This window comes from Manis pentadactyla, chromosome 1 (assembly GCF_030020395.1).
Source record: "Manis pentadactyla isolate mManPen7 chromosome 1, mManPen7.hap1, whole genome shotgun sequence".
Classification (NCBI taxonomy): domain Eukaryota; kingdom Metazoa; phylum Chordata; class Mammalia; order Pholidota; family Manidae; genus Manis; species Manis pentadactyla.
This window is the reverse complement of record NC_080019.1, coordinates 65490681-65516521: the sequence shown is the minus strand read 5'-3', so window position 1 is coordinate 65516521 and position 25841 is coordinate 65490681. Positions and strand designations below refer to the sequence as shown.

The window sequence follows — 25841 nt, the reverse complement described above, 5'->3', positions numbered from 1 at the left end:
AAGAGCTAGGACTTGGTTCTAGAATCTACTCATAATCACCAGAATAGAGTTGAAGGCCCTGATTGATTAGAGGAGGGAGGAAAGGCATATCATGCATTTGTCATCTTTTCATGCTGGTCTTTTCCTCATCTTTCAAACATCCTCCTTCCCCTTTCACATCTTGCCAAAGTAAGCTACTTTCCCTTCCCCAGTGTTCCATGCTGTCTTGGCAATGGGTTTTAGCCCCAGGCAAGTTCGCTATGGATTCAATGTGACCAAAGAAATTGATAGCAAAATGTTCTTTGGGGTGAAAGTGTTATACCCAACTTTATTTCCAGGTGGCAGGTCAGTCTCTAAAATCCTGTTCACTCAGAGCGAGTCTGCATGCAGCAAGCCACTCTCTGCCTCTGGGCCCCTCTGTCTGCACAGCCATCCTCTGGGCCTCTCTGCCTGCACAGCCATCCCACACAACCCTCCTCTGGGCCTCTCTGCCCGCACAGCCGTCCCCTGGGCCTCTCTGCATAGTCGTCCCACACAGCTGTCCTCTGGGCCTCTGTCCTTGGTGCTCCCACCACTCCAGCCTCTGCTCTCCTGCAGTCTTGCAGCCCTGCCACCATGTCATGCCCAGAGCACTGGACAGATCTCTTTATATAGAGTCAAATTGCCCACAGGTGTGCAGTGAGCTAGTCAACCAGGGCCAGGTGAGAATCCTGGCCACAGGACCTCTCATTTTATCCACACATGCTCTTGTGCTTTTGTAATGGCTGTTGCTAGGCCTGGAACACCCTTCCTTTAGCTCTTTGGTAGCTAACTGTGGGGAAAGTTCCTATGGCCAGGATCCTCACCTGACCCTAAACTACTTGATGATGTAACTGGCCTGCTGCTAGGCTACTTCTTCCACACCCATAGGCAATAGGCTATTATTGGTTGAATCACTATATAAAGAGCTCTGCCCAGTGCTCTGGGTGGAGGCAGAGATGAGGGTAATTATGGACCTGCAGACTGCTGGATGCAGATGTGATCCTAGTGTTCCACCTACTGCTGTGAAAATAAAGCCAGGTATAAACCATTTCACCCAAAGAACATTCTGTTGTCATTTCTCAATCTCACTGAATCCATAGTGAACTTTTGGGCAACTTGCCCAGGCAAGACACTAACCCTTACTAATTAGTTCTTTGGAATTCAGTTCAGGCCTCATTTCTGGCAGAAAGTCTTCCCTCATTTCATCAATTAGAATTGGTGCTCCTTCTGTATGCTTTCTTAGGGTTATGTGCATCACTTGCAACACAACTTTTTATTTTTATTTGTGATGGCTTCTCTTAAAATGAGCTACAAGAAGGGCACATGTGTTTTTGTTGAATGAATGAGACGTAATTCCTCACCTTATCCCTGCTCCAAACTACTTGCAGTGTCTTTTATAAGTTACCTGCTTTCCTGGTTTAATTGTGTAGTTTTAAAACACAGGAATCAGATAATGTGGAATTTCCAGCTCTGTTATCTTTTTGTTTTATCAGTTTGGGAACTTCCAAACATTTTATTCAGTAGAATTTTTCCCCATTCACATTTTTTTTCTATTATATGCATATAATATTATATTTTCATCCATAAGCCATTCTCTCTCCTTTTGTGGCTGAACTTGCTGTGTGTGGTATCTCCACCTAAACAATCAACTTGTTGGGAGGGTGTGGATAAAATGAGAGTTCCTGTGGCCAGGATTCTCACCTGGCCATGGCTGACTAGCTCACTGCACACCTGTGGACAATACGTGGCTGTTGACTCTATATAAAGAGCTCAGCCCAGTGCTTTGGGCACGACACAGTGGCAGGGCTGCAAGGCTGCAGGAGAGCAGAGCAGAGGCTGGAGTGGTGGCAGCACTGAGGACAGAGGCCCAGAGGATGGCTGTGTGAACAGAGGGGCCCAGAGGCAGAGACTGGCTTGCTGCATTCAGACTCGCTTTGAGTGAATGGGATTCTAGTGACTGACCTGCCACCTGGAAATAAAGTTGGGTATAACCCTTTCACCCCAAAGAACATTTTGCTGTCAATTTCTTTGGTCACACTGAATCCATAGTGAAGTTGCCCTGGGCTGAAACCCATTAGCAAGACAGAGGGGTACATGGGAGCTGTATTAATGATGATTTATTTCTTAAACTGGGTCAGGCAGAGGGGCATATCATATTGTTCTATATGTATTCAATGTCTGAATACTTTCTGAAATTTATAAAAAAGAATATATTCTTTAGTTGTCTATAAAGAACATAAACTTATCTAAAAAACATCCAGTGTGTTAAGTAGTTATAATGAATAAAAAAGGGGGCCAGTTATTAAAATACAGACACACAGACATAAAATGTTATCCTAGCTAGATTTATATGACAGATGGAGACTAGAATCTTGGGTTTTCATGAATGAAACTATTTAAGTTTACAGCAGCTATTTATGGCTAGAGAGATAAGAATATAATTAACAATTATAAGGCAGTATATGGGGGATCTGGTCATGATGGAGCAATGGGTAGATTTCTGGGGACTTGGTAGTTTATATCTTACCTCTTTCTTCTAGATAATGTACCCAAATTTCTTGCTAAGCAATTTTTGGTGCAGGGGTAGTGGGAAGTCTTGCTTAAGCTAACTCATGATTTTATCAGGTATTAACATATCCATGTCCTGAGACAGGATAGTCAGGTTATGCATGGAGGCAAGCAGACTTAGAAACAGAAATGAATGACAGCCTGGGTGTACTTTTTTCAAATTCTTATCCTTCAACCAGAATCTCTTTGTTTCCTTTTGGCTCTTTTTGTAATGATGACACTCACAAAGAGAAAAATAAATGCTTTTTTCTAGTTAAAAATTTACCTTATTGATTCTGGTTAAATATCAGTGAAACTGTCCTTATTTTACCCAGTATATAAAGCTACAAGTTTACAAGGTGAGAAAAATGTCTCCACCATCTGAATGCTGTAAAATGTATTTTTAAAAGTGTCAGAACAGGAGGGAAGCTAGTTCGCAGGCTCACACATCATATTCCATATTTCTGATGTGGCAAATAAAGTCACTTTCAAGCAAGATGGCTGGTGTTGGCACAGGTTCTGACGGGACCTCACTAATTCAGTAAAAAACTAGGTCATACTTCACTCAAGCAAATATCACTCCATAGGAAAACTCTGCTCCAAGAATAGCTTTCTAAGATTCAGGCACTAATCACTTTATTTCAAAAAATAACAGAATTTGGTAAAACCCCAGTAAAGAGGATTGAGAATATCCTGGAATTCTTTAAAATAGACCCATCTCTTTTATTTAGCTAGCATGGCAAATTAATAGCACAGTTATTTTTTTTACTTGAGTGTTTGTCTATAATGTAGATGTTCTGTACCAGGAGGTACTTGTACTCAAATTTAGTGCTGGATTCAGATTGTTCCATGGTAGAGGCTTAGAGGAGGTCTGGGGTGGGAGGAGATGCTGGGAATCTGCATTTTAACAAGTACCCCAGGTGACTGTGTTGCACACTTTGGGAAAAGTCTCAGAGAATAACTTTTAATAAAGCTTAAATAGAAATATGCTTTTAGTTAAGGGCATAAAACAACTGAAGACATCACCAAAGAGTTGATTAGTTTATTGTGGTTAACAAAAGGTAATATGTTGTTGTTTTTAAAGTATTTAGTTAACCAGCACTGCAACTAAATCTAGTTGTGGACCTGACTTTTCAATTTGTTCCACCAAATAATCTTTGGGGTATCTATTACCAAGAATAATTATTGGTCTTTCTTTTTTAAAAAAAATCTACTCTCACAAATTATGTGGAAACTTTCCTCTTTTTTTAAGTCTTTACCTCATTAGTGATTTGTGTCACAGAGTTGATTTTTTTTTCCTTGTTAAAGAATGAGTCTTTCCACCTAGCAGCTAATGGGGGTGTTCTCAAGCAGCTGGATACAAATCACCTATGGAATAATTTAAACCTACAGTTGCCCAGGTTCTACTCCTCATCCCAGTCAGAAATCTACAGGCGTGGGTCCCCAAAATCTATTTCCTTAAAGCGTTACTGTGCAGCCAGGCTTGAGATACACTGGTTTAATGATAGCAAAAGAAACTTTGAGGCTTTCAAGCATATTTGTCTTGATTAGACATTTATTTACTTCTGCTATCGCCAGAACCATTGTTGTTCCAGGTCCAGTGTCTTCCTTGAAACGGAGTTCTGTGCTATGCCACTTCTGATAGGGACACTGTGATGAACAGTGTCTGAGATGGCTAAGCAGGCTGCCCTTCTGGGGCTGATAAGGCAGACAGGTCCAAGGCAGACTGACAAGGGTGAAGTTTTCTCTAAGTGGCAGTTTTATCACTTGGTGAAGAGTGAGAGAAAACTGCTTGAAACAGTGTCATACCACCTGGTGTGAATAACTGGGGGAAGGTTTTGGAGAATTTAGCACTTAGAACTTTGAATCACTTTGGTATATATACTATTGAGTTTAACAGCTTGACTATGCTGAACAACAAAGGTTCAAGCTAGCCAGTATAAAAACACTTAGATGGAGGTTAAGTTGAGAGATGGCGGAGGGACCGAGCTTCCTGATGTCCAGACTCTGGAATTCTTGACAAAGATATGTGGACAATTTTTAAGATTCCTGAGGTAGGTTATGTTACAACTTCTCTGGCTTACGCCTGAATTGTCCAAGATTGAAACCATTAGCTCCCTTCATGTTTTCCCCATATGCTTCTTCCTGAAATCTTTTTTTTGGTGGTATGGGACAAAGGAATCTGAGGGTGGGGGTAAGTGATATAGTTTGAAAAGTCCTGAGACTACCTGCGTAGTTCTATGACATTGTACACTTCCAGAAAGCAGAAACCACTTATGTCGCTTCTCCTGGCAAGAGTGTAGCACAGTGCCACTCAGACATGAGTGTTCAATAAATTAGGATGAATGTAGACAGTGTTGTTTATAAGGAACATTCAGTCCCCACTTCTAGTTGCCACACTCCAACCACCAAATAGGCATAGGTTGCTGCTCCATAGACTAAGGGTAGGTGATGTGGGAATTAAACACACTTTCCTTCAGCCAATGCCCAAACGGTGAGTGCCACCAGAACACCCATGTTTAGTCACAGAGAACTTTCAGATAACATGGAGCAGGGGCTACAACTATCATTTTCTGACAGGTGCTCTGGGTAGCAAGATTTTACGGTGATGATCATCGTCATGTGGGAAAGGCAGACTCTCAGCTTCCCCTCCCAGACTTCCTGGATTAGAATTTGCCTTGTAGCAAGACACCCAGGTGATTCCTATTCACATTTAGAATTCGAGGTATGAACTGATGTAGTCATTCAGCAATCGAGCCCCACTTAGCCTCTGTGCCTACTCGCACCGGCTGGGCTGGGTAGCAACCGAACCTCCAGGGACATCGGAGTGGGTGTTGCTCAGGGCAAATTGGTGATTGGCTGGCCATGCCACGTGACCGCTCCCGTCCTCCCGTGCGACCGGATTGGCTCTGACGGATGCTGACGGACAGGGCCGGGGCGGACCAGCGCCCTGTCGGAGGGGCGCGCGCGGGGGCGCGAAGGCACGAGAACGCGAGTGCGCGTGCGCGAGCGGCGGGGCTTTCTCCCGAGCCGTCGGAGGGAGCCGGAGCGCCTCTCTAGAGGTAAGCGCCGCCGCGGGGCGGCCTCCCTATCCCGCGGCCATGTGCGGACGAGCCAGGGAGGGCGGGCTGGGTGGGGGGCTGCCAGTCACGGAGACCCGCCTCTGGGAGGATGCCGACCCGGGCTCAGACGCCCCCCTTGGTGCCTCGGTTTCCCCTTTCCTACCCCTGAATGCACCTCCCCGTCCTCCGGAGACGGGTCCGCCGGAGGGGAGTTGCCTAGCTCGCAGCCTCGCCTGCGCCTTTGTTTCCCGCCCGGGGGATGCTGACGTCGGGCCCCCTCCCCAGGTAAACGTGAGGGTGGTGGGGCGGGGGCGTCACAGCGCCGGACCTGGGCTGGGACCCGGCAGATGATGGCTTTAATGCAGCAGGACCTGTCACGTGGGGACGAAGAGAAAAATGTAGTGTCACTTTGGCCAAGCCACAGGATTCGAACTGATCCGGCGGCGGCGAGAGAAGCCGAATTCCTCGCGCAGCTGTGCGGGCGGGGGTGGGGGCATGACCGGCGGGCCGAGCCCCGATGCTCCCCGTAGAAAGCTGCCGTGGGCCTGGCCGCGAGCTCTCATCCCAAAGTTAAGACGAAATTGAACGCTTTCAGCTTGTCTAAGGAATCCGGAGGTTCGTTAAGAGATGGGAAAAAAATGTCTTAAAAGCAGCTGGGCACTGGTGGAGCAGTCTAAATGAGAGGCTACACTGAGGAATTACAGGTCCAGTGAAACTGATTAGTAAATTGTGAGGGAAATGCCTGCAGTGAACTGCAGACCTGACCATCGTATTAAGATTCTTTTCAAGAAGATAGAATTTTTGTTGGGGGACGGGGGTTGGTGTTCTCTATAAACTGAGTTTTTTCTGGGCTGAAGCTGTGTGTGTGTGTGTGTGTGGTGTGGCAGGAGGGTATGTCTCCTTTAAGTCATACTTGAAAAAGAGGCCTGTGTGTAAGGCATCCCCTGCCTCTTCCCCATTTCCCCAGATCTGCAAAATAACAAGGGCATAATGTACATCTTATAATGAAATATAGAAATCACTTCAGTTTTCCTGTGGTTAACTAATTTGTTAAATGAATCTGGTAGTCTCCCTGTTAAGAAATGATTCAACCATCACTACAAAGATTTTACTGTATTCTGGAGTTTTACTGTAATCCATTTAGAAGGTATTCTGGTATCAAATGGGTAAGAATTTCTACCTGATTTCTCTGAAACATCTTGTACAACTTCAAGGCCCTTTTATTACTTTTATCTTCCACATACAAAGTTTTGTTTCTTTAGGAAACAGCATAATTTTTCAAACATCTAAGAAACACCTCATGCCTGTGAAATGCCTACGTTTGCTAAGAAACCAATTTATTTGGCAAGTTAAAGCAAGTCGGAAAGGGAACTCTTATTTAAATTTGTTAGGGGGATTCAGAGCTAACAGTTATTAGCTGCAACAAATCTACTTGTGGTTTTCTGAGATGAATTAAAGTAAAAGTTACTGCAAAGCTTTTTGGGAATATAACAAACGACCCTAGTAAAGTGAAATAGTGGTTGTCATCTGCTATATTGGAGCTTGAAGCCAATTAGTGGGAACAATTTAAAACTGTCAGTCTTTTTTTGGTGGTATGGGACGAAGGAATCTGAGGGTGGGGGTAAGTGATATAGTTTGAAAAGGCATATGTTTTGATGTTTAGAGAGAAAAATGTCATTTTTGTTAATGTAAACTACACAAAGGGCATACAGTGTTTATGTTTAGCCTGTGGAAGGGAGGCAGGGGTTTTGAAAGGTCGAGTGAGAAACACTTACTAGGTTACCCAAGGGAAAAGAGGAAGATTGGCAGGCTCAGTTCATCGTGAGGGAAGCAATGTACCTTAGTGACCTACAGGACAAGGTTTTATTTTTTGATTCAATAAAAGCCCACTAGGGTTGTTTCCAAAGCAATGACAAAACCACTTCCTTTCTGTTATTTCTGTCCCCTGGGTCAGGGACACAGAGGATGGGGAGTGAATGAGAGAGATTGGAGCCCGACCTGCATGCCAAAGCAGTAGTGTCCTTTGAGCAGGGTCTGTGTCACATTGTGTAAATATAAGAGCCTTCACATTGAACACCTTGCCTAGGACACATGCTGTAAGATAGAAGGCGATAACATTGCCACAACATTAACAAGATAGAGGGGGACAAGCAGGAGATCTTCTGACAGAGAAGCACTGGGGAAAAAGAGTCAGGCAATGTTTTATTTAGTGGGGCTCTCTCTGCTGCTTGCCTTTGGAGCCTTCAGGAGGCATTTCCAGACAGCTGTCTCATTATTGGTTAGCCTGGCTTGGCTTTATATGGCTTCCAGAGGACTTGCCCTTCATGACTGAGACTCCTGTGGAGGTTACATGTCTCAGGTTGTAAGCATCAATTATGCTTGTGGTGTGCTGTACAAAAGAAAAGCTCATAAAGACAGACATCTAGGCTGCCATTCTTTCAGATCCTTGGCTCATGTCAGCCACAGGCTTCCAGAAAACAAGTTGTGCCCTCCCTACCGGTAGATGGTGTTGCTGTTTCTGGGAATTCCTGGAGGAGATGAACTAAGGAGCTGGCCAACCAGCGGTGTATAACCTCTAGTCTAGAAGACTTTGAAAGTCTGTGTCAGCTCCCAAAGAGAATCTGAAAAAAAAAGGGAAAAAGTTCTAAAATCCAGAACTGTTTATCTAAGGTAGGAATAATGTGTGTTGTGGGGATTGAGGAATGGTTGTGACTCCTTTGCTTGCTGTGTGTAGGGGAGAAGGCAAGAGGGTAAACCGACAAGCATATAGCACAGGTTTTGAAAGTACTCAGAGTATGTGTTGTTGGTTAATTGAACATAAGGTTGAAATCATGTAATCGAAATTTCCAACAACTTCATAGTTTCTAATTCTTTGCATGTAAATCTAGCCTAGACACAGATGGGGCTGTGGAATATAAGTATGACTTTTAAACCTGATCAGTATCCAATAATTACATGCTCCAAAGATAGTGGTGAGAGTATTAGGAAAAATACTGCTAGTTAAGTAATTACTGTACTTTAGGGCTGTCCACAGAAAGTAACTCAAAGTTATTTTTAATCAGTTCTTCTAAAAATGGAAAATTCCTAACAAGTATATTGAGATTTTCTTAGCTAATGCTGTCCTTTCAAGATTGTATTAATCCAAATCTTGAACTTTGGTTTGTTGACCTAATTAGCTAGGGTTCATTCATCCATTCCCTTCTTTTGAAATAGCTGTTCTCTGTTATTGACTGTTGTTTTGAGGTAGATTTTGTACCATGATATTTGAGGGAGGTGGGTGCTGTTTCCAGTGAGATTATAGTGTGTATGCGGGCCTCAAGTTTTGACTCTGCTGGAGGTAAAGGACGCTGCCTCTGGGTGTCATTACCCAGGTCACCTACTTCCTCATGCGGTTCCCATTTCATGGCTCAGCTTATTTGAGGTTTATTTCTGTCTCTCTTCAAATGAACTGATGAGCTAGTTTTTACTACTGAGAATCTTTACTGCTGAGAATCTTAAAATCCTGCTGGTGCTAGATGGCAGTAGTCACAACAGTCCATTAACATTGTCTCTTTATGTGACCTCAAGAGAAGCTCTTTGCCTTTCTTTCTGAACCTCAGTTTTCTAGCCTGGTCCCTGGGATTGCTGAGGTAGTACATTTCTCTTACGATCCCTTCCAACTCTAAAATTCTCTAACTAGGTGATTCTCATAAGGTATTTTGAAAGCCTCTGACAAGGTCTCATCAGAAGGTATTTTCATACTGTGAACCTAGGGCAAAAAGAAATCTCAATAATATTTCTTCCCAGAGAAGTGATTGTGCATTGTCTTAGAATCCTAGTAATTGAGAGTTGGAAAAAACCCTAAGAGATGTTTTAACTCATTTAAAAAATTTTATGGACAGGGAATTTTTTTTAGTTTTATACAGGGAATTTCAATTCAGAGCTAAGCATCTTGACCAAGCTAACAGAGCAAGTGAGTGGCAGAGAGCTAGTTAGAGAACGAGGACTTAGGCTTGGACTGCTCTTAATCTTTTCTTCTCCACTGCTGCCTTTCTTCACCTGCCATCCAGATGCAGAAGTTGCTGTGTCTACAGGGCTGGAGCCAAGAAAATTCTCTGATTAATTTCTTAATGTAGGATTTTAAAGCCACAGCATGAATAGCATTGAGTTTGGGCAGAAAGTCAAGGTCAGGCTTCTTTTTGCATTCTTTTCTTCACTGACTGATCCTGAGCAGGTTTCTTTCCTGTGCATTTTTGGGTTTTTAAAACTTTTCTGCATACTATTTCCTATGAGCAAAAACTCTGATCATCCTAGAAGAGTCGCTGTCCAATCAGATGTTCTTTCATTAGGTCCATGGAACTTTGAGGGCTGTGTGAATAGAAGAGTATTTCCATGTATATGCCCTTTATAATCTTCCATATTTTATCTTATACATTCAATACATTTCTGTGAAGAAGGTCCTGAGCCTTCAACAGACTGCCAAACAGATCCACGACACAAAAATAGGGTAAACATTCCAGAATCTAGAGCAGATTGTGGAAAACTGCCAGGGTGGGAGAATTTTTAAGGATATAAAGACACTATGATGGAAGAGGATTATGGGATGAAGTATGGAAATAAACCTATAGATGTTCTTAGAACATTTTACCTTTATTAAAATGCTTAAAGTTGTTCACTAAATGAAGACACTAATAGCGTTTTGCCCATCTTAAATTAATAATGGATATGCAAGTATTGATTTCCAGTTATCATTCCATGTTCAGTAAGTACTCCCTCCGACTCTTACAAGACACTTGCAAAGTCACATTGCTTTATTGGAGATAACATGCATACGAAGAGGGCTCCTTTCTCCAGTCTGCCAGATTTCTAGAGAGTCAGTGCATTTCTGACATGACTTTGAGTTTTTGACTCCTGTCTGCTACTTCTGAGGTCCTGTGTTTCTGTGTTTCTTATTCTGTAAGCTCCTACGACTCACCATGATCTCAGAGATGCAAAATAAGTTTACATGCAAAAAAAAACATGTAGAGATTAAAAAAAGTTAAGGTCCCTTTATTTGTCCCCAGGCTTTACCACAGAAACTGCTGCTTGTCCTTCTTAGCTAATTATTTTATTTCCCTTTTGAATTTGAAACCTCAATTGTCTTGTTAAAATTGTTTCCAAATAGGAGTGCCATACAGTTTTATATACTGAAAATAAAGATTCTTGTTTTTGCTAGAAAGTATACAAAAGTTATTTTGTGTTCAGGTCATGTTTTGAACATTTGAGCCACAACTTTGGTGGAGGTCACTACATTTTTTAAGAATATCTGCTTGAAAATCTGATGGTAATCTGTGACACCTTGCCTACCTTTGGTAAAAGGGTCACCCAAGCTGGTGAATGCCACCTTCTGGTACCTTTTTGAGTATTATGGACCAGAGTAGTGTTCTTTAGCAGAAGAATAAAGATTATCCTTCATCAGGAAGCTGTCAATTGAATTTATGTAATAATGGAAAAAGTCAAATTTCTACATTCTAATCCCAGCACCCTTCTGAGTTATTGTGAGATTTGAGGGGCATCATTGACTTCTCTGAGTCTGTTTCCTTGTCTGGAACATAAGAGAATAGCGACCACTTAAATTCTTTCCATTTCCAAAATCCATTGACTCTATGAAATCCTGTCTGGCACCTAGCTGAAACATAACCTAAAAATGCTGGTTAGTTGGAAATTCACTTATGGCCAGATAGTCAGTGCTGGGGTCATTCTTTGTATCTGCAAGTTACTTTGTGGTTTACTAAAATATTCTCTAATTCGTTATCTCTTTTCTTAAGGTGTGGTCAGAGAATAGCAACATTAGTATCATCTGGGAGCATGTTAGAAATGCAGAATCTGAGGCCTCGCTCAGGATCTACTGGATTGAAATTTGCATTTTATCAAGATGCCCAGATGCTGTGCATGTATATTAAAGTCTGAGAAGTGCTGCTGTGTCTCATTTTTAGTCTCATATTGACCCTGTCAGGGACGCAGAGTACTTTACAGCTAAGGAACCCAGGACACCAAAATGCAGTTGTTATGTAACTAAGCCGAGGTTACTGTGCCAGGGTCTCACTCAGGACTCCATGCTCTAAACCTAATGCTGTCATGTTGGTTGGGCTGGAGCCAGCTTTGTATGATGATAACAGCTAGGTGCCCAGCAGCCCATGCACTTAGGTGTGGCTGTACGATGGAGTTCTAGCCAACTGAATGTGAGTGGAAGTGGGAAAGTGTGTGATCCACTTCTAGGAAAAAACTGCAGAAACAGAATGTCTGTGTGAGTTCCTCCATGCTGTTTTCTGCTCCTACCTTGCTAGAATGGAGAAGACCCCTAGGGAAACTGTTCTAAAAATAACAGGACTTTGTCAGCTGGGGTGCCTGGGTCACTGCATCAGGGAGGACCTGACTGACCTGTTCACCGTTCAGTGTGGATACAGGAACCAGATATAAACTTGTATTGAGCTTGAGCCACTCAATACCCAATATGGGTTTGTGTTTGTGTTGAGCACTTGGTCTACTGTCACAGGTTCTCTTGAGCTGTGGCTTGGGACTTGAAGTTGTGGATCATTTGGCCTAATGCATTCACTCATTTCTCATCTTGGCAGTTGGTGATTGATCAGCCGTGGTTCAACATGCAGAGGTGAGTGAGTGGTGAAAAGCAGCAGAGCTGATGGGTTGTGAGGATCTAAGTGTGTTCGAAGGTTCTCACACCCTCTACTCCAGGGTAAGTCAAAGGCATTCTCTACCATTGATTTTCTGGTTTTACTATGTCATAGAGGCTCTTGTCTTACCAGCCTCTTGGACTCATTGCAGTGGGGTGCCCTTTCTGTGAAAGGTTCCCAAAGCCTTTAGTGATTCAACTCACAGCATGCAAATTAACAATTATGAAGAGAAAACTATGATCAGTGCAATGGGATAGAGTCTGCATGGAAATATCTCAATACAGGAACTTTTAATGAATTTGTATGGGATGTGATTTACATGGGAGGAGTAGTTGGGTTTTCCTGAAAGATCTGTATTTTAGAGATGGGAAGCAAGCCTGATTGCCTTTTCCTGGTAGCCATATCATCTTGTTAGCTCCACTGGCTCATATTCCCCTCTCTAGCATTCCCCTTCTTCCAGGAGAGAAACAGCTTGCCTTTGGTGGATGATTCCTGCTTTGGTGGATAACAGTACTAGCAAGCATGTGGTTCTGCCTGTTCCTTTATTTTATCCAGTGTCACTAGATGTCACATGTCCATTCACTCAGCTATGTGCAGTCCCTAGTGCAATGGATGTGGGCAGTGGGAGCACTATAATCAAAGCTGACTTTGGATTTTCACTTGTGCTGAAGATTTTTGAGACCAGAAGGAGACGTTCACTGTTTGGTATGCTTTTCTTGGAGTACTGGTGGAGGTCCAGGAAGGATGGGTGGACAGGAGCTTTCTGAACTGTCTAGCTTCTAGAGCTTAAACTAAAACCAGACTGCTTGAAAATAAAATTATAATTAATGCAAATCTAAGGAAAGTGAAAAGATGGTTGGGAAAGAGGGACAAAAGGTGTTTTGTGGTTTTTTTTTGGAAGTGCTCAGCTGAAAAACTGCATAGAGGGTTATTTTAAGCAGCTCATTTCAGCACTGTGGAGCCCTTGCCAGATAATGTCCCATCACCCAGGCTCAGACAGAGGGCACCTAGAAAGGCTGATGTCCTTTGCTGCCTCACATGGCTCAGTAATGAGTACAATTTACTGAACAAAATAGACATTTAGGGACTGTAGATCTCTGGAGATTCCCATAAGCATACATCTTTACTGCTCCCAAATGAAACACATGCTTAGTGATGAGCAAAGCAGAGAAAAGGCAATTGCAAAACATACCAACGACTGGAGTCCAGGTGAGCAGCCAGACACACAGACCATAGCTCAGGACCTGGTCTTTGCTAGGTTTTCTCATTAAAGGAGAGGAACTAGACTTTGCTAGCTTTCCTTGTTTTCCTTTGTGGCTTTCATTGATCTTTTTTAAAAGCAACTAAAAAGTATAGTGTGACAGAAATAGCACTTGACTGACATATTTATGTAAATGCTGGAAAGGATCAAATTAGAGAGGAAACCATTCTTTAACTATTGATTAGGGGGCCAAAGAAAAGCATATGAGAGACGCGAGAGGAGCCAGTATTCTCATTCTTGGCACTCTGGGTATTCTGAGCCTGGCAGTTCTTTGTGGTGGGGGCTGTCCTGTGTGGTGCACCAGGTTTAGCAACATCCTCATCCTTGCCTCCACCCACGAGATGCCAGTAGCACTTCCCCAACAATCATGACAATCTGAAATGTTTCCAAACATGTTCAGGTGTCACCTGGAGGGAAAAATTGCCCCTGGTTGAGAACCACTGCTGAAGGGACACAGTGATTTAATCTTGCTCTGAGTTTCAGACTGTATTTTAACGATTCTGACTGTATTTTAATCATTTAGCCTCATTTTGCTAGTTTCCCTACCTGTAAATAGCAGGCACAGTATTAATAGCTCATAGCCTAAGGAAGTGATGCATGTAGTACTGTGTGATTACCTGGGGGCTCTGTAGATGCTAGGAAACAATACCTGTCTCCCCAAGTTTCTGGGACCCAGGGGTCATGTTTAATTCTTGTGAAGGCAGTAACTGGGGAACATTTGGAGTTTGAAGAAGGGCAAGGAGTTACTGGGATGAGAAATAATGAATAGTACTGGATTCTGGTTTTATTTGAACGTGTAATGTTCTAGTTCATTGCAATAGTATGTTCTGAATGAAGGCTTAAAGGAGAGAGTGAAGGAGGTAGAAGGAAGGCTGTTCAGAAGAGCAGTCAAGGAGATTGCTTGTATGTGGTCTCTTCATGGTGAAACAACTCATGTATAATTAGACCAAAGGACATAAAGAAGTAGACCTAGACCTGAAGAAATTTCATTATTTTCATAGAAAGTCTCAGTTTGACTCTAAGGGCCATTGCAGGGATTAGATGTAAACTGTCCTGGCAGGTTTGAGTTCAGCCTTGCTGTGTTTCTGCTCCCTGTAATTACTCAACACATTCAGAAAATTTACAACAAATGTGCTCTCTCTTGGGTCTAAAGTATGGAGAGGCCATCCAAGGCAGTTAGCCTTGTTTATGTCATGTCATACATTATTGTGATAGGCTTTAAACAAAACTTGTGAGACTGTTTGAGAGGGAGTCTATGCACCCTGAAGGAAAGCACACCAGTGTAGCAGAGCAGGGACACATGCAAGAAACCCCACTCTACTAGAGGTTGGCTGGTGTGCACAGAGTTCCTATTCTAGTGCTGCTCAGTGCAGCCCTGGGCCGGATGCAGAACCACCGAGTCCTTGTCCAAGTGTTCAGACCTCCTGAGTCTGAATCTCCGGGAATGGGGCTGAGCTGGTTTAACGAGACCTCCAGGTGATTCTGATGGATGCCAGAGTTTGAGAAGCTCTGCTCTCCTGGTTGCTGATGCTTGTGAATTGTCTGTATGTTCATGGTGGGGAGGGCACTGGGAAAGTATGTTTCAGGTGGTCAGAAGATATATAAGACATTCTTATGGTAGATCATTTCCCCAAACCATGATTTCAGCCTTTTTCTACCCTGTCAAATACTGTAGCCACTAGCCACATGTATCTATTTTATTTAAATTTCTTTAATAGAATTAGAAATTCAGTTCTTCATTTGTACTAGCCACGTTTCAAGTGCTCTCAGCCACATGTGGACAGTGGCTGTCATCCTGGACAGACAGAAAGACAGAGCATGTCCATAACCACAGGAAGTTCTGTTGGGCAGCACTGCTTTAGTCTGTAAGGACTGGATTTGTTGGAAACCCACGTTGGTAGTGGTAATGTACTCTTCTAACAAGACCTCACCTCATTTAAAACAATTGTGTTTTGGACTTCTCCATCCTGGGGAGCTTTTCAGTCTGAGTGTGTCTTGCTGAACTTTCTACCTTGCTGTGGCACCTGTCTGTGACAGGAAGTGCCATGGCGCTCTGACAATCGAGTGCACTGCTTCTAAAATATTTGTCCTTTCATCCAAGGCTGTTGAGCTGTCTCTTTGCATTTGTTCTCTCCATGTGCTGACCCTCAGTGGTGAAACTTGCTTGTGCAAGATGTCTCTTTGATCCGTCTTAGAGCTTAACAAAGAGTCGGGGAGAGGTGGCAAGAGACTTTTCACCTCCTCTTCTGCCAAGCCCCAGCATGGCTCAGAAAAGTGTTTCATAAGAAGGTATTAATTCATAAGCTTAACTTCTGAGGGAGTAATCCTCTGAAGAATTAGGCTCTAAGGCAAGTTTTCCAACAGACATATTAGACTGCAAATGTAATAATTAAGCCCTTTAGCAACATGGAAGAATTTTCAGTTAAAATAATCTATTAGTATTACCAATATTGCTCAGAAACTATCATAATTAGATAAAATTGAAAAGATATGGAAATAAAGACAATTTTAAAAAAATGTAATTTAAATCTAAATAAGCCTGAGATCCAAGGTAGAAGAGATGAGCATAAAGGGTTTGTGTCACCTGAGTATTGCTGGAGGTGAGGCGGGGGAGGTGGACATGGCGTGGATCAGTCATGGAGATTGACTGCTGGACAGTTTACCTGGCTGTTCACTTCTGATGGAGTGCACTGCTTGTTCTCATACTACCCTCCTCTCTTCAGTTGGCCTTTCTTTCCTGCTCTTGTCTCCTGAATGTTAGAAGGGGTTCAGTGTTTCTCAGGGCAGTGCTGTCAGCATTTTGATAGAAAGGTACATCATCGTGTGGACTTTTCCTGTTCACTATAGAATGTTTAGCATCCCTGATCACTAAAGGCCCATATTACTCTAACCAAGTCATTGAGCCAACCACCATGTCCTCCCACATTCCCAGTACCTGCGATTGAGAATCAGTGTCTGCTAGGGAGATGGGTGGTGTCTTTTTATTGGGAGGAGGTAGTAATTAGAGTTGGGAAAAATGCAGGTCCTTTCAGGAGCTGGTGCATTCATTTTTTATATGACCTGACCTTTTTCTAGTGCTGGAATTTCTTTGGAAGCCAGTTTTATTCTGTAAGGACCGGAAGAGTCAGGTTTTACCAATGCAGAACTTGGCCCCTGAGCCTTGAAATCAAACCCGAAGTTACAACGGTGTATCTGTCAATGTCACAAGGGGTGGAGAGGCTACTAAAGCTCCCACAGGATGCTGGGTTTTCATTCATGACTCACTTGGAAGTAAATTGTGGTCTACATGTGGCAGTAAGCTATTGGGAGGGGAAAAAATGCAACAAAGGCAATTTAAAGGCAGTCCAAGGGACATAGGCTTTGCCAGCCATTTCTTTTCTCTGTGATTGCAAATATTGGCAAAGTAGACCCTAAATTTGTGGGATTATGTTTATATAGGCTGTCTGATGGGAGATCTTGAGATTATTTCATAGTGAAGAGAAAAGGAACACTTTGAACATCTTACTGTGGGGCCCAAATAAACATCTTTGATCACCAAAACAAACTCATTCAAGTTACCTTAAGAAATACAAGGCTTAAGTAAGGATGTGTGAGAAAGAAAACAGAGTATCAGAGTGGCAAGTTGAGGAGAATCCCAGGGCCTTTTAAGGATGAGAAAGTGCCATAGTCTCACCATACTGAATGAAGACAGGACCTCACTCAGGGCAAGGATGTTTGTTCCCAGTCTGTTGCGACTCTACGATGTATTGGCACTAACAGTGGTTGGTTAGTCCGTGTTACACTTCTCATCCGTTCACATGGCCCAGCATTTCCATGTTGGCTTCTCTTCTCATGTCCTTGTGTTCCTACTGTCTGCTTTTTGTCCCCACAGCCTAACTCTAAGGACCAAGAAGAAAAGGAGAATGATGGCTCTGTAGTGACTATCATTCCTATTGGTCAACGCTCTTACACAAGGCAGTCTTAGGGGTGCTGATGCTGTCTCTTGGTCCAAACATCTGCTGCCTAGGGCTGCTTGCCTCAGTAAGGATGTGGTCCTGGAAGTTTGTCTAGAGGGAGCAGGGGTGGGCAAGACTGAAAGAAAGAACATCAGATATCTACAGTAGAAAAACCCTGAATTCTTAACTCCTAGAATGAATATAAACAGTATTTGTGGGTTATTGGAAGATTGTTTGCAAAGCTTATATGTTTAGTAGCAATTGTCAGAAAGCCTGAATCCACTCTTTGAGAAGGCTGACCACATTCTAGTGCAGAGTTGTAGGGAAATTGCTGGCCTCACTGATTGGGAAATAAGGAGTTGTATTTTTTATTTTTTTATTTTTTTAAGGTATCATTGATATACAATCTTATGAAGGTTTCAGATGAGCAACATTGTGATTACTACATTCCCCCCTACTATCAAGTGCCCTATTACACTCACTGTCCATCAGCATAGTAAAATTCTATAGAGTTACTACTTGTCTTCTTTGTGCTGCACTGTCTTCCCTGTGCCCCCCTTTATTATGTGTGCTAATCATAATACCCCTTAATCCCCTTCTCCCTCCCTTCCCACCCACCCTCCCCAACCCCTTTCCCTTTGGTAACTGCTAGTCCATTCTTGTGTTCTGTGACTCTGCTGCTGTTTTGTTCCTTCAGTTTTTGCTTTGTTATACTCCACAGGTGAGTGAAATCATTTCGTACTTGTCTTTCTCCACCTGGCTTACTTCACTGAGCATAATACCCTCTAGCTCCATCCATGTTGTAGCAAATGGTACGATTTGTTTTCTTCTTATGGCTGAATACTATTCCATTGTGTATATGTACTACATCTTTATCCATTCATTTGCTGACGTACACTTAGGTTGCTTCCATGTCTTGGCTATTATAAATAGTGCTGCAATAAACATAGGGGTGCATATGTCTTTTTGAATCAGGGATCTTGTTTTCCAAATTCCTAGGAGTGGAATTCTTGGGTCAAATGGTATTTCTATTTTTAGTATTTCAAGGAACCTCCATATTGCTTTCCACAATGGTTGAACTGATTTATATGCCCACCAACAGTGTAGGAGCGTTCCTATTTCTCCATATCCTCACCAGCATTTGTTGTTCCTTGTCGTTTGGATTTTGGCCATCCTAACTGATGTGAGGTAATATCTCATTGTGCTTTTAATTTGCATTTCTATGATGATTAGCGATGTGGAGCTGCTTTTCATTGCCTGTTGGCCATCTGAATTTGTTCTTTGGAGAAATGTCTGTTAGATCCTCTGTCCATATCTTAATTGGGTTATTTGCTTTTTAGATGTTAAGGCATGTGAACTCTTTATATATTTTGGATGTTAACTTCTTATCAGATATGTCATTTATGAATATATTCTCCCATACTGTAGTATGACTTTTTGTTCTACTGATGGTTCCTTGACTGCACTTTCTGGCTTGATGTAGTCCCATTTGTTCATTTTTGCTTTTCTTTCCATTGCCCGAGGAGAGGCGTTTAGGAAAAAGTTGCTCATGTTTATACTCGAGATTTTTGCCTATGTTTTCTTCTAAGAGTTGTATGGTTTTATAACTTACATTCAGGTCTTTGATCCATTTTGAGTTTACTTTTGTGTATGGGGTTAGACAATAATCCAGTTTCATTCTCTTACATGTAGCTGTCCAGTTTTGCCAACACCAGCTGTTGAAGAGGCTGTCATCTCCCCATTGTATGTCCATAGCTCCTTTATCTTATATTAATTGATCAGATATGCTTGGGTTCATATCTGGACTTTCTATTCTATTGATCTATGGGTCTTGTTCTTATGCTAGTACCAAATTGTCTTGATTACTGTGGCTTTGTAGTAGAGCTTGAAGTTGCAGAGCATAATCCCCCCAGCTTTATTCTTCCTTCTAAGGATTGTTATGGCTATTTGGGGTTTTTTGTGGTTCCATATGAATTTTAGAACTATTTGTTCTAATTCATTGAAGAATACTATCAGTATTTTGATAGGAATTGCATTGAATCTGTAGATTGCTTTAGGCAGAATGGCCATGTTGACAATATTAATTCTTCTTACCCATGACCATAGGATGTATTTCCATTAATTGGTGTCTTCTTTAATTTCTCTCAAGAGTGTCTTATAGTTTTCAGGGTATAATCCTTTCACTTTATTGGTTAGGTTTATTCCTAGGTATTTTATTTTTTTTGATGCAATTGTGAATGGAATTGTTTTCCTGATTTCTCTTTCTGCTAGTTCATTGTTAGCATATAGGAAAGCAACAGGTTTCTGTGTATTAATTTTGTATCCTGCAACTTTGCTGAATTCATATATTAGATCTATAAGTTTTGGGGTGAATTCTTTACAGTTTTTTTATGTACAATGTTATGTCACCTGCAAATAGTGAGAGTTTAACTTGTTTCTTGCTAATATGGATGCCTTTTTATTTCTTTGTGTTGTCTGATTGCCGTGGCTAGCACCTCCTGAACTATGTTGAATAGAAGTGGGGAGAGTGGGCATCCTTGTCTTGTTCCCAATCTTAAAGGAAAAGCTTTCATCTTCTTGCTGTTAAGTATGATGTTGGCAGTGGGTTTGTCATATATGGCCTTTATTATGTTGAGGTACTTGCCCTCTATGCCCATTTTGTTGAGAGTTTTTATCGTGAATGGATGTTGAATTTTGTAGAATGGTTTTTCAGCATCTATGGAGGTGATCATGTGGTTTTTGTCCTCCTTTTTGTTGATGTGGTGTATGATGTTGATGGATTTTTGAACATTGTACTATCCATACATCCCTGGAATACATCCTACTTGTTCATGATGGATTATCTTTTTATGTATCTTTGAATTCAGTTTGCTAATACTTTGTTGAGTATTTTTGCATCTATATTCATTAGGGATATTTGTCTGTAATTTTCTTTTTTTGTGGTATCTTTGTCTGGTTTTGGTGTTAGAGTGATGCTGGCTTTGTAGAATGAGTTTGAGAGTATTCCCTCCTCTTCTACTTTTGGAAAACTTTAAGGAGGATGGGTATTAGGTCTTCACTCAATGTTTGATAAAATTCAGCAGTGATACCATCTGGTTCAGTAGTTTTGTTCTTAGGTAGTTTTTTGATTACCAATTCAATTTTCTTGCTGGTAATGGTCTGTTCAGATTTTCTGTTTCTTCCTGGGTCAGCCTTGGATGGTTGTACTTTTCTAGAAAGTTGTCCATTTCTTCTAGGTTATCCAGTTTGTTATCATATAATTTTTCTTAGTATTCTCTCATAATTCTTTGTATTTCTTTGGTGTCCATAGTGATTTTTCCTTTCTCATTTCTGATTCTGTTTATATATGTAGACTCTTTTTTTCTTGATCAGTCTGGCTAGGGTTTTGCCTATTTTGTTTATTTTCTCCAAGAACCATCTCCTGCTTTCATTGATTCTTTGTATTGTTTTATTCTTCTCAATTTTATTTATTTCTGTTCTAATCTTTATTATGTCCCTCCTTCTACTGACTTTGGGCCTTATTTTTTCTTCTTTTCCTAGTTTAGTTAATTGTGAGTTTAGACTGTTCATATGGGATTGTTCTTCTTTCCTGAGATAGGCCTGTATTGCAATATACTTTCCTCTTAGCATGGCATTTGCTGCGTCCCACAGATTTTGAGGTGTTGGATTATTGTTGTCATTTGTCTCCATATATTGCTTGATCTCTGTTTTTATTTGATCATTGATCCTTTGATTATTTAGGATCATGTTATTAAGCCCCCATGTGTTTGTGGTCTTTTTCATTTTCTTTGTGTAATTTATTTCTAGTAAATGGTGCATTCGGACCATTTACATTTAGGGTGATTATCGATAGGTATGTACTTATTGCCATTGCAGGCTTTAGATTCATGGTTACCACAGGTTCAAGGGTAACTTCTTTGCTATCTAACAGACTAACCTAAGTCATTTAGTATGCTATTACAAACACAACATAAATGTCCTTTTTTTTTCCTTCTCCTCCATTCTTTATGTATTAGGTGTCATTCTGTACTCTTTGTCCCTTTACTGGCTTTGGCATTAGTTCATTTGATTTTCCATTTGCTTAGTAATTAATTTGTCTACTTTCTTTACCATGGTTTTATTTCCTGTGGTGACAGCTATTTTGCCTTAGGAACACTTCCCTCTATAGCAGTCCCTCCTAAATACACTGTAGAGACAGTTTGTTAGAAGTGAATTCCCTCAGCTTTTGCTTATCTGAAAATTGTTTAATCCCTCCTTCAAATTTAAGTTATAATCTTGCTGGGTAGAGTATTCTTGTTTCAAGGCCCTTCTGCTTCATTGCATTAAATATATCATGCCACTCCCTTCTGGCCTGTAAGGTTTCTGCTGAGAAATCTGATGATAGCCTGATGGGTTTTCCTTCATATGTGATCTTTTTTCTCTCTCTGGCTGCTTTTAATTGTCTGTCCTGTCTTTGATCTTTGCCATTTTAATTTTATGTCTTGGTGTTGTCTTCCTTGGGTCCCTTGTGTTGGGAGATCTGTGCACCTCCATAGCTTTAGAGACTATCTCCTTCCCCAGCTTGGGGAACTTTTCAGCAATTACCTCCTTAAAGATTCTTTCTTTCCCTTTTTCTCTCTCTCTCGTCTTCTGGTACCCCTGTAATGCAAATATTGTTCCATTTGGATTCGTCACACAGTTCTCTCAATGTTCTTTCATTCTTAGAGATCCTTTTTTCTCTTTGTGCCTCAGCTTCTTTGTATTCCTCTTCTTTAATTTCTGTTTCATTTACCATCTCCTGTACTTCATGTAATCTGCTTTTAAATCCCTCCATTGTATGTTTCATTTCAGGTAACTGTATTTTTCAAAGTTTGTGTCTCATTCTTGAATTCATTCCTGAGTTTTTGAGTATTTTTCTGTACCTCCAGGAGCATGTTAATGATTTTTATTTTGAAATCTCTTTCTGGATGATTGATGAGTTCAGTTTTTCTTGACCCTTTTTCTGGTGTTTGTGGGCTTTTAGTTTGAACCAGGTTCTTTTGACATTTCATATATTTATATGGCACTGTCTAGTGCCCAGGAGCTAATCTCTGGAGCTGCTTGGCCCCTGGAGTGATGGCGGGGGACCACATGAGTGGCGCTGGTTCCTTTTGGGAGGAAAGAGCTCTTTCCTGCTTTCCTGCTGTAGTGCCTGCCTCCACTGCCAGGGCCAATGGGCCAAGTGCCCAGGGAGAAGCCTCTGTGCTGTGCACTTGTAGCTCCCTTAGATGGGCCCCCCTCTGGCTGGCCTGACACAGTGGTGGGGGCAGCTGATTTGTAAGCCAATGCCAGCCAGGAGGAACGAGCAGAAGGCTGTGTATCATGGTGGGGGTCCTTGTAGTTGTGTTGCTAGCCAGGGGGATGGAGCACCTGAAGCTCCTGAAAGTTCCCAACCTGCTGGGCAGAGTGTGCCTGGACAATTTTGTCCACCTGTCCTTTCTCCTCAGGTGCAAGCTCTGTGCAATCCTAGGCCCTTTAGCAGCCCTCTCACTGTTAGGAAGAGAAGTGACTTGCCCACCTTTCTTTTGTCCCAGAGCAACCAGTTGTGGATACCTGTTTTATGCAAGTGGCTGGAATCTCATTCTCTCCAAGTATTCCACCTGTCTTAGCTTTCCAACCCAGCAGTGTCCAGAGCACCATGCAATGTAGGTTCGTGCTCCCAAAGCAGATCTCCAGGGCTGGGTGTTCAGCGGTCCTAGGCCTCCACTCCCTCCCTGCTCTGTTTCTCTTTCTCCCTCTGGTGAGCTGTGGTGGGCAAAAGGCTTGGATCCCTCCGGATCACAGCTTCGGTACTTTATCCTTTTCCTTGAGGTCTGTTATTTTCCCCAGGTGTATGCAGTCTAGCACAGCCTTCTTTCCTGTTGCTCTTTCATGATTAGTTGTATTTGCTATATTTTCATACTATATGTGGTTTTGGGAGGAGGTATCTTTCTCACTTCTCAATGCCACCATCTTTAAGCCTATGGTATGTCTTTTTTTTTTTTTTAAGATAATTATTTTTTATTGAAGGGTAGTTGATGCACAGTATTACATTACATTAGTTTCAAGTGTACAACACAGTGATAAAACATTTATATACATAATTCTAGGTTCCAGCTATCACCCTACCAAGCTGTTACAATATCTTGACTATATTCCTTATGCTATACATTACATCCCAGTTACTTATTTATTTTACCATTGGAAGTCTGTCCTTTTTTTTTTTTTTTTTTTGTGAGGGCATCTCTCATATTTATTGATCGAATGGTTGTTAATGACAATAAAATTCTGTATAGGGGAGTCAATGCTCAATGCACAATCATTAATCCACCCCAAGCCTAATTTTCGTCAGTCTCCAATCTTCTGAGGCATAACAAACAAGTTCTTACATGGAGAACAAATTCTTACATAGTGAATAAGTTACATAGTGAACAGTACAAGGGCAGTCATCACAGAAACTTTTGGTTTTGCTCATGCATTATGAACTATAAACAGTCAGTTCAAATATGAATACTCATTTGGTTTTTATACTTGATTTATATGTGGATACCACATTTCTCTCTTTATTATTATTATTTTTAATAAAATGCTGAAGTGGTAGGTAGATACAAGATACAGATAGAAAACATAGTTTAGTGTTGTAAGGAGCAAATGTAGATGATCAGGTGTGTGCCTGTAGACTATGTGTTAATCCAAGCTAGACAAGGGCAATAAAACATCCACGTATGCAGAAGATTTCTCTCAGAACAGGGGGGGTGAGGTTCTAAGCCTCACCTCTGTTGATCCCCAATTTCTCACCTGATGACCCCCCTGTGACTGTGCCTGTCTTAGGTTGTTCCTCCCTTGAGGAATCTTACCCGTCTCTGGCTAACCAGTCATGTTCCGGGGCCATACAGGGAAATGAAAAGTTGGTAAGTGAGAGAGAAGCCTTATTGTTTGAAATGGTTAGCTTTTTATTTCTTTGCATATTTATGCCCTGTAGCTTCTATGCCCAGCATTTGTCTTGATGTATCTTTACCACTTGGAAGAATTATGATACTCGGTAAATTTGATATGAGGCACGAATTCTATTTAAGGGTTGTAATTAGGAAGGAAGAAGAAGAAAAGCTATAGAAGTAGCAGGCGGAAGAAAACCTGGGAAGATTGATTATTTCTTTGACATATCTTCTTGTAGAGTAACTTCAGCACGTACAGGTTTTAAGCTGCTACTTAAATTGCGCACACACATTAACATAATAGGAGTATAGTTACATAACCAAAGCATACCTGTAATTACCAGCCATCTCCAGTGAAACCAAGAAAACCAGTTAGGCACTTTAGGCATTTGTGAAAACTTATCTATGATATGGTAGATATCGTCCAACTGAACTTGAACAGTCTGAGAGAAATCAGACAAATTAAAACAACCCATTCCTGGGGAATGTTCACATCCCATATGTTCTTTTAACAGTAAATAGTCTGTAGTTGTAAGATTTTGGAGCACTACAATTTGCACTTCTCCTAATTCTTGGTTGAGTTCCAACAGTATAGATCCAGTCAAATTTGTTGTTTTACTGTTTGCACAGGCCAGCTTAGATATCTCCTTCATTCTCATGGCAAGTCCAGGAGCTGGTGGGATGAGTGCATCTAGAGCTGTAGCAGTGCGTGGATCTTTGTTGGGGTTTCTTGATGATCATCTTCTGGCATGAGTCTTCCAGAGAGTGCTGATGTTGGAAGTTCTCTTTCATATCGTATCTTAGTTCATTTTCGGGGTAGCCCAATTAGGCTTTGATCTTCTGTATAAACGCAAACAGACCCTTTGTCTACACTTTTATATGCCCTTTATACCCTTGTGTAGAACTCATTGGAGGTTACGACACAGGAACTGCCGTTTTTTTTTTGTTTGTTTTGTTTTGTTTTGTTTTTGGTATCACTAATCTACACTTACATGACGAATATTATGTTTACTAGGCTCTCCCCTATACCAGGTCTCCCCTATAAACCCCTTTACAGTCACTGTCCATCAGCATAGCAAAATGTTGTAGAATCACTACTTGCCTTCTGTGTTGTACAGCCCTCCCTTTTCTCCTACCCCCCCCATGCATGTTAATCTTAATACCCCCCTACTTCTCACCCCCCCTTATCACTCCCTACCCACCCATCCTCCCCAGTCCCTTTCCCTTTGGTACCTGTTAGTCCATTCTTGAGTTCTGTGATTCTGCTGCTGTTTTGTTCCTTCAGTTTTTCCTTTGTTCTTATATTCCACAGATAAGTGAAATCATTTGCTATTTCTCTTTCTCCGCTTGGCTTGTTTCACTGAGCATAATACCCTCCAGCTCCATCCATGTTGCTGCAAATGATTGGATTTGCCCTTTTCTTATGGCTGAGTAGTATTCCATTGTGTATATGT

At 41.6% G+C, this 25841-nt stretch overlaps 1 protein-coding gene across 11 annotated transcripts in view; it reads left to right on the top strand.

Annotated features, from left to right (window-relative positions):
• Positions 1–5473: 5473 nt before the first annotated feature.
• TMEM108 (transmembrane protein 108) overlaps positions 5474–25841 on the top strand; it is a 362370-nt gene continuing 342002 nt past the window's right edge. For 9 of the 11 annotated variants that reach the window (XM_057497904.1, XM_057497898.1, XM_057497905.1 and 6 more), the window contains exons 1-2: positions 5474–5609; positions 12203–12321. The gene's annotated coding sequence lies outside the window, so the exon portion shown is untranslated. The remainder of the gene's footprint in view (positions 5610–12202; positions 12322–25841) is intronic. The other 2 variants (XM_057497920.1, XM_036883328.2) reach the window with 1 other exon arrangement.